The following is a 13,116-nucleotide window of genomic DNA, read 5'->3' as shown; positions in this document are numbered from 1 at the left end:
TATAAAAATCAAACTCACTTTATACTAAATTTGTCACCAAGAGACTTTCATGTTTGTTCTGTATTATGTATTTTTTAAAGCTGTAATAATATGGCTCTAACACATAATGAACACATTGCAACTTAAATGCAACAGGCGTCAGAATGTGTCAATCTGCCAATACATGTTAAAACCAGCTGATTAGTTTTGGATTCGTACCTCTTGTGATGTCATCAGTCCAAATACAGAGAGAACAGAGTTAGCATGTTGCTTTTTCTTTACTTTTTGGAAAACATTTTGTTAATTTCTTCAGCAGAAATCAAAACTTCATTAGTGGAGGAAAAAAAAAGAAACACCTAACAGGAGGACATCTTTAAAATAAATCTCAGCAATGACAGAAAAAGAAGCTCCATCTCAGCCACGTTCCTTTTTCAAATTTAAGAGTTTATTCAATCAAATATCCATGCTGGTATAGCTGATGTGTTGTAACAGACTGGTATTCGCACTGGGTTTATGCCTAAATGATGCTGGTACAGGTTCTTCAGCTGTTTCACAGTTTACAATGGCTCTAAATTAAAAACATTGTTCTTCAGTTTGACTGGATGTTAATTCAGACATACACTCATCGCCCGACCTTGCAGATCTCCTAAAGAAAAAAAAACAAAACCAAAAACAAGGCGGTTGTCTCAGTCACTGAAGTTTGTGGCTGTAAACCATCAATGCTGGAGTCAACATGGGAGCAGAACCGACAGACAGTTGATCTGAGCCGCTGCAGGCAACACGAGGCACGCTGTCAATGCAGAAACTGGTTTTCAGAGTTAAATTAATGACTGTAGCATCTCCTTGTGAGTTGGACTCAGAGCTTTTACTGACCAATGCTTTTTGTTCTGGCCGATCTTTATGGAATGTGAGAAAAACAAATACAAAATGAGCAATTAAAAATAGAATAGTAATTAAAACAAACAAAAAAATAGCAGATGCTGCCTGTTTGTCTTGCATTTTGCAGAATCACAAACATTAAACCACCAAAAAGAATGTAAAACAAAAACAGAGACTCCAGCTTAGAACAAGTGGTCGGTCAAAACCTTTGCTCATTGAAGCACACAGAACTGCTAAATGCCCTCAAAAAAGTAGTAAAGGGAGAGTTGAAGTTGATGTTTTACATTAACAAATATCACAACTTCTATACATTTAGCTGCACATCACACTAAAACAAAATGACCCACTACATATTTTAATGTCTGAAAGAAAAGAAAAAGGACTTCAGAAAACCAAGAAAAATGTGTGATGAACTTACAGAAATGTATTAAATGTTTCCTCCGACTTCTTGATTAATTAAAGTTTGAATTTATAACCCAGGTTCAGATCATCCAGTGGTTGGCTTTAAATGTTTTGACATATGGATATCTATTGCACTTCTGAACCATTGGCCACTTTATAGTAGCTTATCTGCACCAGAGAATTTCTCTGCCGAGTTTTTTTGCAAGTGGCAATGGCTAAACTAAAAACATGAGACCGTGGTTGCTTGACTATTCCATTTTGAAGCCAATAAGCCATTTTTCAGTTTAATTTGTACAAAAATCCCAATGAAAATGAAATATATTGCCTCTTAGAGCTGCCGCTAACTGGAAAGTGTACCAAAAACAACAATGATGGAGTGCAACAGTAAATGCTACCACATATATGGGTTTAATGTTAAATTACAAAACGTCAGCCTTATAACGTAAAACAGTTCCCACCATTTGTCAATACCAAACGTTTAAGATCTTAATAAGCAAACCATTTGATTTGTTTGTAAAATTGTGCTTCATCAATGCTGTACATTCGTCATTAAAAAGCCACCGACTTCTACACAACTTAAGAAGAAGAAGAAGAAGGTTTTAGATCAGCCCTCACAAACCTGCAACTCAAACTACAGGAATAAATGTGGTTTTGTTTTCAATGTAAACTACATGTTACAGTTCTTGTGTTGTCTTGTACGAGATTTCCTTTGTTACATATATTTACTGAAGAAAAAGTGTTTCGGTAGGAGTCTGAAACACTTTTTTACAGTTTCTAATCCTACATAGGCCTAAAACAGCCACATGACTGACCACAGTGGTATGAAAACAGAGGGAAACAATAAATGGTGCAGCGGCACGATGGCAGACTGGAGAGAATAAACATGTTAAAAGGTAACTGCCTCGTTGATCATCACTTACATACTGTAGCTATATGAACAGGTATGTCATACCAGCCCCCTGCTGACAATGTCTGTAGAGAATGAAGAAATAGAAACAAAATTCACAATGCCAAGTGTTGTTGCGCAACACCCCCCCCCTCCCTTCTGTCTCTGCTCTCTCACTCTCTACTTCCTCTTCTGAGAGGGGAGATGTGCTACCAGCTCTCCATCTAACGGGTTAATTGAGTTTCCTAAATCTGCCGGGATTTACCCTGTCCAGAACTGAAGTAAACTCTGTTTAAGCTGGTTTCGAGAAACGATTCACCTGATTTTTAACGGCCTACATCCAGGTGTCCCACCCTTCTTCCCCCTGTGAATTAGCCAGACTGAGCAGCCTACAGCCAACTAGTTTCACAGAGCACACCTGTTAACGGTCGCTCGTTCTCTTATTTTACAACTTGCATTTGTTATTGAACCAGGTAGGTTTTAGTGACTCGGGCGAGTCCCAAGGATGTTGTTTTAAATTTGGGCTACCAGCAACCTATAAAACATTTTCCCCCTCTTCCTCTCCAGAATCAAACATCACAGCTATTTTACAACCATCAAAGAACTTTAAGGTGACTCATTAACTGAATGTCCACAACATCTTTTAGATTTTCTTTATGCTAAATATTTTATTAGTAAGGCATTTTTGCAAGGGTCAGTACAGCTTAATTCAGTAGCAGAAATAATCAAATAAGTAAAATCAATCATCTAGTCTATCTTTCCCTACTGCTGACACTGAAAACTAAAAAAAGGGAACCTTTGAGAGAGACGGACGGAGCATGGCGCCTCGAACCCCAGACCTGGCACGACGACGAAGAAGGTGCTGCAGCAGGAGGAAGACGCCGATCGATGAAGGCCAGGATCTCCGCAGGTCTGATGATGAAGAAGGTGTTGCAGCAGGAGGAAGACGCCGATCGATGAAGGCCAGGATCTCCGCAGGTCTGATGATGAAGAAGGTGTTGCAGCAGGAGGAAGACGTTGATCAGCGAAGGCAGGAATCTCTGTAGGTCTGATGAGCCTCCTCTCCGCATGGATGGTGAGGTCACACAGGACTTGGTGCTGGCAGGAAAAAAGGCACCAGTTCTTCTTCTTTGTCTTTGCCTTTGTCTTCATCTTTGTCTTTGGGGTCTGAACCCAGCCGATGAGAGAAGTGCGATTCGAAGCCACAGGTTGCAGGGCTGACGGGTTGGTCTCCATGAGAAGGACAGTCTTCGGCTCCGTGGCCCCGGCTCTTCTTCAGCTGCAGAGTTCTTTGTCCATCTCGATCTTGGCTCGAAGCTGCCCGGAGGATCCAACGAAAGGTTCCTCTTTTGCACTCACCTTTTATAGGGTTTCTGACTGCTTAGACAGATGATCTCATATCCATCACTGTCTTACAGACATTTCCTGATGTCTGTGCTAATGTCTCAGGGTTGCTCAACCTCCTATGTCCATTGCCTGCACAACCTTTCACCTACTCTCTAAATAAGGCGTTGATCATCTCTGCTCTCCTGTTAGTTCCTTGCCTTTCACCTTTCACCTACTCTCTACCTCCAACATATCAGTGATGTTTAATTGCAGTTACACCTTTTTACACCATTTCAAGTTCAATGTCAAAATCACATTTATATCACATTTATTTTCTTTAGTTTCTCCGATTTAGCATTCATTTATAATTTTATAACCATAACTTATATCACATTTATTTTCTTCAGCTTCTCTGATTTATCATTCATTTATGATTTTATAACCATAACTTATTAATTATACTTATTATAATCTTAATGTGAGTTATTACAGATGTTTTTCTGAAAAGAAACCAAGAATAATACATGATTCTAATTATTTGATGCCAAAGTTACAGTTACTTGTTTTTCTTGTAACTGTTCCCACAAATGTTCGTGTAAATATTATTACAAGTAAACCAATATTAATATAAGTATTTTACTTTGAATCTTATCAAATTACTCAAAATGTTTTAGATTTCATTCTTTAAAACTTTCATGATTTAAAATAAGAAATACTCTCAGCTATTTTTTATAAATCTGCAGGCTGGAACTTACTTCCTCTTTTTCCAGGAAACCTGCTTTTCCTGTTTAATGAATCTTTCTGACTGACTATGATTTCTTATGATTAGATAGAAAAAAGTAAAATTAAAGCAAAGTTTGCATGAGACAAAAACAACACACACAACCAGATTTATTTTATTGACACTTAAGTCTACTGTTGGGCCTAGATGTCACTTGAGTGATTCATTTTAAAGATAACTTTATTTATTATTACTGTTAAACTAACTTTATTGACACTTAAGTCTACTGTTGGGCCTAGATATCACTTGAGTGATTCATTTTAAAGATAACTTTATTTATTATTACTGCTAAACTAAAATCTCCAGCATGGGGAAGTGGGATGAGCTCGGATTTTCTTGACACAAGGCATCCTCTGGAACGTCCGAGCGTCGTGTTTTAGGAGCGGGAGCGCATGTCAACAGCACTGTAACTGTAAGGATATCTCAGGCATAGCATGACTTCACATTCAGGATGATGACTGAAGAGTTTTCACCTCCCGGTGGACTGCAGGAGTTCTTAATGAGACCACCGCCCGGTCACGAGGTTGGGTGACTTGTGGAAGATGTCACTGTTGAGCTCGGGCGACCCGCAGGTCCAAGTGAGGAGAATCCAGAAGCCGAAGGTAACGACGCTTGTTTGTGGAGCAGCAGTGAAACGAGCCGCTACTGAAGGACGAGACCGACCTGAAAGACGAGCATCAGCAGATTATTAGATGAGCTCTAACACTACATTTATTCACTTAACAAACTAACTAACCAACACTGAAAAGATCTGATGTCAATAAATACAATGGAACTCTTAATAAAGTTAACCTTAAAACTTAGTAAAACCTTTAATTGTTTTCAGATTCAATGCATCATCCTTGTGGAACAGTTCATAGTCGTGTGCATCATTAGTTTTAGTTTCTGTGTTCAGTTTATAACATAAAATACTAAAGTTCACAAAGAAACTGAGTTAGCCAATCCTACAGGCGGCGGTCTGAAGGAAGCAAGAAACAAAGACAACAAAGGAAAATAAAGCAGAAAAGAAAAGAAGATATAGGACACAAGGAAAGAAGAAGCACAAAAAGGGGAAGATGGAAGGAAGTGAGATAGGAAATCTAGTGAAAGAATAAATGAAAGAACAACCAGGACATTGAGGCAGTGAGGGAGAGAATAAATCATAAAAGTACAAATATTAATTACTATTAAGATGCTGCTGACCTTATCTGGATCCATAGGGGGACATTTCCAATTGTAGAGGTAATACTGCAGATTTCCATCTCCTATGCCAAACTTCAGCTTCTCCAGAAACACCTTATTCTCCATCAGATCCAAGGCATTGAAAACATCAAAACCTTTCTGTCAAACACAACAACAAACACTGAGATGACGAGTCACCTTCTTAGGTTTCTACATTTAATTGTATACAGTTCAGATATGTACATACACTGTTTAAAAAGAGACATCACATTTTTTTCCTCAGTTCGTCAATAAATCAAACTAAACATTCCCTGTTTTTTATTTGCTAAATACCAGATTTTTACTTTTAAACAATTTGTAAAATTGTGAGCTTGTAACGAGTTTAATTCACAACCTGATTCACACTAGCAGATGCATTTAAAGCCAACACCTCAAAAACACTGATAGGCAATGATACCAGGAGAAGTGTTGATCTCCACATGTCTGCTTCATTCTTGGGTACAACTTCCTGAAGGCGCCACGTTTATCTCTTCAAGTACTTATAGAAAATTATTAACACCATGGGAATGTCCAGATTAAATATCTCAATTTTACTGAGACATGCTGCTTTCATGAGCAATAAAAGAAAAACAGGTGAGATTTTATTATTACTGTTATCAAGTACATTTTTATTGGTAGTGTCATTTTAAAATGATAATATTTAATGACAGAATTTCCTTCTTGGCAATTGCTTCAGTCTTACCAAGCTGCCAACAAAACTAAGTTACAGAAGCTCTGTAAAGGGTCAAAATAGCCTAAAATCATGGGCTGCTCGTACATGGGTTGGACCTGGGCATGCATATGTAGGCCCTAATCCTTTTTTATATGTGCTAATAGGGAAGGGGACAGAAATGGGCTACACTGTGTGGGGCCCATGTGGTTTCAGTTTAATGACCACAACATGGGAAGCCCATGTGGGCTGACCACATTGAACCCACATGATATAAGCATGGGCTGACCGTACATGGGTTAGACCTGGGCAGGAAAATGTAGATCCTAGTCCTTTTCTATATAGGCTAATGGGACAAAATTGCAGAACAATAGACACTGTGGTTACCCTGTCACTTTAAAACTTTTCACTTTAAGCAAAAACTCCAAGAGCAAGATTATTAAAACTTTATAAAAATTACCCAAGATGTCAGCTTGATGGTCTTTGCCAAGGCAATTGTTACTCAACTGGCCTCTAATGGAGTTGATACAAGGTAAATTGTAGAAGCAATTGTATAAGTTTTTCTTTTTAGAAAAGGGAAACCTCGACCATTGTTAAGGTCACCAAGACGATGGTGACCTCGTCTTGGAGGTCACCATCCAAGGAGAATATATTTTGCTGATAGAACAGAACATCCATGCCTGGCTAATGTTTGAACCTAAAACATGCTCACTGTATGATCTCTGTGTCCGGCTCATTTACAAACACTAGGCTTCCAGAGGACCAGGATACTGCCATTAAAAATAATGCTGCAATGCTTTATTTTTTAAACCAGTTCAGTATTGTACTAGCTACACTTTGAAACCCTAATATTTTTTCTTTTTATCATTTTACACTAGAACAGTCCAGTCCATTCTGGATGTCTTGTAACACTTTTATGACATCATCTGTTTTAAATGTGCGCCATGTCATGTAAACTAAACTCATCTTCTGCTGCTTACTCATAATTAGGTCAGGGTTCAGAGAGGACTTTTGTCCTTGCTTTTTTAAAATTTGTTGATCAATTGGATGTTCAGACATCCAAAACGTTTATTGCAGCCTGTTCGCAGCAGGATTCAATTTCTATTTGGAGAAATAGTTCAGGTCAGACCATTGTGAAAAATGTTACAAAATGTTTAGAAAGTAAATTCAAACAAAACTCATTATTAAGTGAGAAAGACGAGAGTAAAATTGTAAGCATTTGTTTTTTCATATATCTGCAAATATTTTCCAAGTCATCAGTATAAATAAAATAATAATAAAAAAAACATTTCTGTTAATGATTCATTTTCTACATTTTCATTTGGTTGCAATTGAACCTTTTTGTTCATTTTTTGTTCTGTTTGCACCGTTGTCAATAAAGGTTGGTGAATTGAAGTAGGCACTTTACACATCCACTGAAGAAAATAGTTCCACAGCACATTTGAATAAGGAGGACTATATTTATCTAATTTCATTGAGAACGTTTGTGAGTGCTACATCAATTTTACATTTGTTAAACCGATGAAGCACTCTCAAAATTAATCTTGTGTTTCTCGGAAAACGTAAAATTGTTAACTGCGGATGAATATGCGGTTTCAAAATCAAGCGGATTTTCTTCAGCAGTCCGTTGGCGCGGAGTCTGCAGGTTGGCTGTGCTACGAAATAATCTGTAAGTACATTTCTTCTGTCTGTTTTACTTGTAATGTATAAAATTTTAGGGATAGATTTTAAATCGCTAGTTAAAGAAATTGCTGCTCGTAACAGATCGGATGACCGGAGTACCCCAAAAGAGACTTAATTATTATTGTTATTTTTGCTTTTCTTTCGGGTGATAATTTTTCTGATATTGTTAACACACACAATAAGCATATTTTGGTGATCAATAACAGAGGAACAGCACTGATTAGGCGCATCTCCCCTCTACAGGTATCTTGGGCAGAGGCCTTTCGAGAACGAGCTGAGGCGGGTTTTTTTTCTTTAAAATTTGAATTATAGTAATGCACTGGACAACAGAGAGCTAAAGATGGGGCAGAAAAAATCTCTGGGGCAGAAAACGGAAGAGGGGGAGGTAAGGCTTCCTATCAAGCTAGAAGAATGATAGAAAACATGTTAACAAAATACCTCAGACCTGCAGCACACAGGCGGTTCTAGACACAGGCTAACAGAAGTGGCTCTTTGGCTCAAATATATTACATTATGAAATATTGCCCTGTTTTTCGTTTCATTCTTTTTGAATTGCCCTGTAGGCAGCAATTTATTCACATATATGTACATTTATTATTATTGATACTTTAATTAAAGATGACTTGTACAAGTTTATGTTATTTAGGGGAAAATGACATGTTCACATACACCTCAGAAAGTATGTAGTTGCGCCCCTGAATGTGACAGCCAATCAGAAAGCGCGGTGACGTAAGAAAGGCGGGAATCCCAAACAGTTGACATGGCAACTGAGAGTCCGTTGGACTGATATGTGGAAATGTTTATTTCTATGTGTAAAGGTCATTTTTATATATGTTTATTATATGTGGTTATGTTTATTCAGTTAAAAATGTTAACTACAAAAAAATATAACTCACCTCCAAATCATAGTGCAGCAAGTAGAGCGGCTGCTCCCGCCGTCTTTTTATCAAACATCTTTTCTTTTGTTATGTCTTCTATCGCTTAAAATGAGTCCACAAACTATCACTACTGCTTCTACATTGTCATCCATGTTTGATTATTCTAAATTCACGTTTGGTATGTTGGGGTTTTGACTGGATTTTCTTCTGGAATCAGGATGTTCGTGAGTGGAATCGGTTAATGTGTGGTGTGTTGCTCCTACCGTGTGGCTGGACACACGAATCGATTGAACCTATTGGACTTTTATCAGCTCATGTTGTGTGTGGTCACAGAGGTTTGGAAGATCAAAAATTATTTCTTGTGCGGCCCGGTACCAATTGGTCCACGGACCGGTACCGGTCCGCGGGACAGGGGTTGAGGACCACTGATCTCGAGAACTACGAACACCGTGAAAGCTCAAGCCACGTGTTTCAGCGAAGTTGTCACCTACACACACACACACACACACATATATACATATATATATATTCTCAATATATGTGTGCGTGTGTATTTAAGATGCTTTGTGTTAGTCAGCAACCCCTCTTCCATGACTTTGTTTTTTCTCTTTTTGTGCAGCTATATTGAAACGAAGCCTATGTTTAATGAGTAATGGATACTATGACTCTAATGGGGAACCAACAATTTCCTACCGAGAGACAAGAGTCATATATATTATATAAGCTTTTTTTTAGCTCTTAAGTTTAACAGTCATCTGCTGATCAATGCGCTCATTTTAACACTTGTATTTTTTCCATCTTGGGCCAGGAGTAGCCGAAAAAACGCCCAGTAAACAGTAAAATTAAAGATGACTACCAGAATATTGATTTTCTTTTTAATGTAAAAGATGGGATTGTCAGTCAGTTACAACGTAATGGGATCATCTTTGTCATCTTGCTCTTGTCTGGTAAATACTCTCCTTCCACAAACAAGCAATTTGAAAGTTTTGTAGAAAGTCTGTATTTTCTGTTATGTCACTGACTGTCATCTTCTGCTCATGTTCATCAGGATGTAGCTGCATATTTTCTACTCTGCACTTAAGACCTTCAGAGTCAATAGTTTCAGTAACTCCAGTGGACATGGTAGGTTTTCTCTTCCTAATCTTAACTCTGATTTAAATATCCTGAACAAACTTGAGAACAAGCTGTGAATTTCAAAGCTCCCAGAGGGTTACCACGAAGATCTGCAAGAGATGAACAGGAAACTCGAATACCTTTGGCCCAACTTTGCTTCCCCATCGGGGAATCGAACCCCGGTCTCCCGCGTGACAGGCGGGGATACTCACCACTATACTAACGAGGAGATTTGAGAGCAACAGACCATGTAGATTCTTTGGGATGCCTTTGCAACAAGAACCTATAGGCCCAAACATTGTCATTCAGGTCTGTACAACACTCAGAGCATTAAATGAATATTAGGCAAAGTGCTGTTTCTTTTTCATAAAATACTTTACGATTTCCTTTTCTCTTAGTCTTGGTACCCCACCTAAACTTTGTTTTGTACTCTGTCTTCAGGGAAGAACTCATCTGAATCCTGGACAATGCTGGGCCTTTGCAGGATTCCCAGGATGTTTATCCGTCCAACTGTCCCACAAAGCCACTGTCACTCATGTGTCACTGGGTCATATTCCTAAGATGATATCCCCATCTTCCAGAATCTCCAGTGCTCTGAGGGAATTCTCTGTCTATGTAAGTCAAGCAACACCACATGTATCACATATGTGTCCACCTATACTGTGGATGAAGGGGCTTTAAAAAGTGTTAGCAATGATTTAGTAACATATCACCTGATCTCATGCAAACTTTCTGTTTGCACAAATGAATTTTCTGCTTATCTCAGCATGATGTTTTTAGATACACCAACTAACTTTCATATATATAGAAAGAACAGGATAATGAACTGCATTTCTATCTAATTTTGTCTCAGGGAAAGAAGAATATAAACGATGAGGAGAGTTTCTTGGGAACTTTCCAATATGAAGAAGATGGCAGCAGGATACAGACCTTCAAACTTCCTGTAAATATGTCAAATTAATGTTTTATTAACCAAATACAACAGTTCTTATAGAAGCCCAGAGTGACTGATCCTGTTATAAATATTGGTAATTTTTTATAACATACAACCATAAGGTTCTTCAGACCAACTTTTATTATGTCTTGACAGCAAAATACATCAATTTGTTATCACAAAACAGTCGTTTTTGTTGCCTCACGATAAGAAACAAATGAAAATAAACCCCAGTGTTACTGGATAACATTTTGTTTTCTGGTTAGGAAGATATTAGTATAATTCCATGGTATTTTGAAAAATCTATGCAAAATATATTTACAGCAAGGACAGTTGAATTAGGCTTCCATGCACTTTATTCAGATCTCCTATGTTTCCATTGTCTTGTCTATTTGTAGCGATGGATTATTAATCTAACCCTCCTAATTTGTATCTCTCTTGGCTCACAGGATGATAAAACTGACTCCTTCACCCATGTGAGCCTACAGGTGAACAGCAACTGGGGCCATCCAGACTACACATGCCTCTACAACTTTAGAGTGCATGGAGAACTTGCTGCATGAAGAGGACACCGTCTTTCATATATGTGTTGTATATGTTTAATGTTTAATTAATTTAGTAAAAATATTAATTTACAGAGTGAAACACAGTCCTCACAACAACTAGCTGCTGTCAGAATCTGGGAAGCGGTGGCTGGTGTCAGAGCCTGGAGCTTGCCAGTTTCTCGTGGCTGCTGTCAGAGTCTGGGCCTGTAAATTTAGCCTGAAAGGGGGAGCTGGTAATAATGCAAGTACCTAATCACCAGGACTAAAACACCGACGTTGCACCTTACTGTCATAAATATGCTTCATTTTCTCCTGAGAAGAGGTCAACTTCTCCCTAGCCATTTCAACCCCCACATACAAACGATGCCTAAAACCATTGACATAGTCAGTTAACTTATTCGGAGGTTGTGAAGGTCTCACAGCATCATGCAACAGTTTAAGCGGCCCACGCACTGCATGTCCGAAAACAAGCTTGTGTGGACTAAAACCAGTGCTCTCCTGCACCACCCCACAAGCAGCAAACAGAAGCCATGGTAAACCATCCTCCCAATCCCAGTTTAACTCCACACAGTAACTACCAGTGTTGTATAAAGTACTGAAATCTCAGAGTCAAGTAAAAGTATAAGTACCTCTCCAAACTACGACTTTGGTAAAAGTCCAAGTCACTGACTGAAATGTTACTTGAGTTAAAGTCTTAAAGTATCTGAAACTTCTTGTACCTAAGTATGGAAATTACTGTAAAAATGGATGTACTCAAGTAATGTAATGAAAAGTACAAGTAAAAAGTAAAACAAGGCAAATGCAGTTTGAATGACTTTTTTAATATTTTTGTAAACTTGTCAAATACACTTAAAATAATGTACACAACCAAGTGGAGGCAAAATTAAACCTGCTAATAAATTGTTCCAGTTTTCAAGAGTAGCACATGTTAATGGTTTGTGGTTTTGAACTTGCATGCCTTTCCTATATTCGTTAAATTTAGTCTAAATTGCTATCGCTATGGCTTCTGTCCCCCCTTGAACAGAGGAGTCTAGGTAGCCTGCTACAGTCAACATTAGGCCTAAGCTAAATACACCACGTGTGGAACTGAAACAATGCCAAACAAAGTTCATTTATACAGGTAACGTTATGCTCAAGATTTCACAATAGTGCCTAGTGACCAAGCTATAGTTACTGAAACAGGAGGATTATAACCATTTCATAAGAAGTTACCTCAATGTGTTTCTTCAAGTTGGACGGGGAGTTTTTGTAAGATAGAATTTCCACATCTCCGGGCAGGAATAACATACACTGCATGCGCTACGGCGAATCTTTAACACCCACGAAAGAGTATATATTGTGTTTAAATAAGGCCATGGGCTCTCATCACCAGCTGGTGGTTCCCCTGGAGCCGTGTACGACGTAGTTGCAGTGGTTGTGGTCTCCATCTCCTCCTCCATGTGGCTGCTGCTGATTGCTTCTTCTTCTTCTTTAGATTTTAACGGCAGCTTGCATCCATTTACGTTGCGCTACTGCCCTCTATTGACTCCTACCATCTACACCTCAAATTCTCTTAAAAATCCCAGTGTTTTTTAAAAAACGAAAAATCTTCTTTTTCCCCTCAATACTATTCAGCTGATCGATCACCTTCTCAAATTCCAATTCCCTACTAACACTGCTGCTGATTGCGAGACTTGCTTTGTGTTTAATGGGAGAAGCGAAACAGGTGTATCCTACTGGTGGTGATGAACCAGCCCAGGCAAGTAGCCTACCGACTTTGTTCGGTAGCCTGCTTGCTACTTGCTAATCAGTAGGTGGGGTCAAAACACTTGCGTTTCTCTCTCTCGCTTTTTTTGTAACG

The 13,116-nt window shown here is 38.5% G+C and overlaps 1 long non-coding RNA gene and 1 other non-coding gene across 2 annotated transcripts; one reads left to right on the top strand and one right to left on the bottom strand.

Annotated features, from left to right (window-relative positions):
• Positions 1-9,556: 9,556 nt before the first annotated feature.
• On the top strand, positions 9,557-10,097 carry LOC111608051. The gene is made up of 3 exons (XR_002752509.1): positions 9,557-9,631; positions 9,733-9,806; positions 9,884-10,097. It is a non-coding gene; the product is annotated as an uncharacterized LOC111608051 (long non-coding RNA).
• On the bottom strand, positions 9,955-10,026 carry trnad-guc. The gene has a single exon. It is a non-coding gene; the product is annotated as a tRNA-Asp (tRNA).
• Positions 10,098-13,116: the final 3,019 nt, after the last annotated feature.

Source organism: Xiphophorus maculatus, chromosome 3 (genome assembly GCF_002775205.1).
Source record: "Xiphophorus maculatus strain JP 163 A chromosome 3, X_maculatus-5.0-male, whole genome shotgun sequence".
NCBI classification, from domain to species: Eukaryota; Metazoa; Chordata; class Actinopteri; order Cyprinodontiformes; family Poeciliidae; genus Xiphophorus; species Xiphophorus maculatus.
Note: the sequence above shows the minus strand (reverse complement) of the source record. Positions and strands in the feature narration are given on the sequence as shown.